The sequence below is a fragment of the Schistocerca gregaria genome, unplaced genomic scaffold (genome assembly GCF_023897955.1).
Source record: "Schistocerca gregaria isolate iqSchGreg1 unplaced genomic scaffold, iqSchGreg1.2 ptg000458l, whole genome shotgun sequence".
NCBI lineage: Eukaryota > Metazoa > Arthropoda > Insecta > Orthoptera > Acrididae > Schistocerca > Schistocerca gregaria.
In genome coordinates this window covers 350,001-352,500 of record NW_026061876.1, presented here as the reverse complement: position 1 = coordinate 352,500, position 2,500 = coordinate 350,001, and the positions used below count along the sequence as shown (strand labels likewise).

Below are 2,500 nucleotides of genomic sequence, written 5' to 3'. Positions count from 1 at the left end.
CCAAGGCAAACGGACCAGACGAGCCAATCCGATTGGTTTTGATCTAATAAAAGCGTCCCTTCCATCTCTGGTCGGGACTCTGTTTGCATGTATTAGCTCTAGAATTACCACAGTTATCCAAGTAACGTGGGTACGATCTAAGGAACCATAACTGATTTAATGAGCCATTCGCGGTTTCACCTTAATGCGGCTTGTACTGAGACATGCATGGCTTAATCTTTGAGACAAGCATATGACTACTGGCAGGATCAACCAGGGAGCTGCGTCAACGAGAGCTGAGCAGCCGGCCGCCCGGGAGTGTGTCCCGAGGGCCCGCGCGAACACGCAAGCGTCCGCTCAATTATTCTGCAAACAGGAGGAGGCTGAGCTCCCCTGCACGATACACCTCGAAACCCTCTCAGGTCCCGGCGGCGCGCAGCGCCGTCCTAAGTACTTGGTCGGGTTCGAGAGAGGCGCAATCGCCCGGAGATAGGCGAGTAGACGCTTTCAGTGCGAACACCCGTGCTCCCAACTGAGCTTGCCGCTGCCGACAGAGGCCCGGGAGCGTGCTGTCGTGGCATTGCCGGCGGGAAACAACACGCGCCACCTACGGTGACCGGCAGCTCCAACGCCAGCGCCACAGAAGGGCAAAGCCCCACTTGGGTGCAGAAGCGAACTCTCCCAGCACAGCGCACGCGCCAACACGTCCGCAGAGCTGCGATACAAACCACCTGCGAGAACCGCTGGGGGCGACCGAGCAGCAGACGGCGTCGCGACGCCGAGTGCCGGGCGGCGGCGCATCCTCAACGCACACAGTCCGCAATCGGACCAGCACACTGCAGATGTCCACCGCGCTTCGCACCGGGCTCGGCAGAACCCACTTTGGCCGCCTGGCGCCGCGCGCAGGGTGCGCCGGCGCATAGCTGGGACGCCAGCCGGGCCCGTCGGCCGGCGCTCCTGCCACTGGGCGCCCCCCACCAGCCGGCTGTAGTGCGTGCGCTCACGCAGCGCGCGGCCAGCACGCCGGGCGGCCCCCCCTCACCGGCCGGGGACTGTCCCGCCAAGCCACAGCCTCGTATCGCTTCATACCCACATGGCCAACTCAGGTTCGGGGGCATGGCGGGTACCGCCGAAACAACCGGTTCACAGATGTACCGATCGTCGCTATCACCGATGCACCTGCAGCGCGAACAACCGCTCAACAACTGATTTCCAGTTCATTTGCGGATCTTTGGCAGCAAACGTATACGTCAATCTACATTTGCGAAATCTACGATTCTGGCATGCCTGCATGTTATGTGTCACGACACGCTACATCAGCCCACATACACACTGCGGCATGTACACGAGAGAACACGTGGAAGATGGTCCGCGCACGTGTGCAATGTCCCTTGCGCGGTCGACTGTCAACCGGCCTCTGTAGCATGTCGCAGATGTGGAACGCGGTCCACCGTGCTATCATGTTGTGTGGGGCAATACGATTAAATAGGAAAACCCTCGTCGCTACATCAACAGACGGCTCACGCTGATTCCCGACAGAGGGAGGAGGGGGGGGGGGGGGGCCAACATGCAATACTTTCGTCCGTACCTACTTACCACATGTCTGTACGGCGTACAACAGTGCAATCTCGCTGTAATGGGGAGACGAGACAAGTAGCATCGTGCACAACATATGGCCCTTATGATTCGCCATTGTAGGGCGCAGCCGGTGTACGGTCAAGCATGTGCCACATTATGTCACTCAGTACGTAACGACGGATGATCAGTGTGGGTTACGCGTACATCAGCGGACAGTCCACACAGGCCGTACCACAACGTACACTGACTGCATCGACAACCGAATGCAACTGAACAGCTGCAAGGCTCATTTCACAAACAAACGCCTGACCGACCAGCTTGGAAGGGCAGGAGGGGAGGGCGATATTCGTTCTGTAGCGGTACACCCTTCCAGTGGTTAGCGGGACTGTGTAGAAAGTACGCAACACTCGAAAGACCTTTATGTGAGGGTACGCACCATGGCATCAAGAAATACACATGACACCAGAGGATCCAAGCAGTGAACTATGTTCAGAGGGTTGCTGTTAGGCAAAGCTACATTCCTGTGACGTTACATGTGACAGTTAAGGTGCAGTGTAAGTTAGGGTAAGGTGCAGTGTAAGTTAGGTTAAGGTGCAGTGTAAGTTAGGTTAAGGTGCAGTGTAAGTTAGGTTAAGGTGCAGTGTAACTTAGGTTAAGGTGCAGTGTAACTTAGGTTAAGGTGCAGTGTAAGTTAGGTTAAGGTGCAGTGTAACTTAGGTTAAGGTGCAGTGTAACTTAGGTTAAGGTGCAGTGTAACTTAGGTTAAGGTGCAGTGTAACTTAGGTTAAGGTGCAGTGTAACTTAGGTTAAGGTGCAGTGTAACTTAGGTTAAGGTGCAGTGTAACTTAGGTTAAGGTGCAGTGTAAGTTAGGTTAAGGTGCAGTGTAAGTTAGGTTAAGGTGCAGTGTAACTTAGGTTAAGGTGCAGTGTAACTTAGGTTAAG

The 2,500-nt window shown here is 55.4% G+C and overlaps 1 non-coding gene across 1 annotated transcript in view; it reads right to left on the bottom strand.

Moving 5' to 3' along the window:
• Nucleotides 1–259, bottom strand: part of LOC126312929 (small subunit ribosomal RNA) — a 1,893-nt gene extending 1,634 nt beyond the window's left edge. Inside the window, exon 1 of the ribosomal RNA XR_007554838.1 lies at nt 1–259. This exon is cut by the window's left edge and continues 1,634 nt beyond it. This is a non-coding gene — a ribosomal RNA (small subunit ribosomal RNA).
• Between the last annotated feature and the right edge of the window lie 2,241 nt (nt 260–2,500).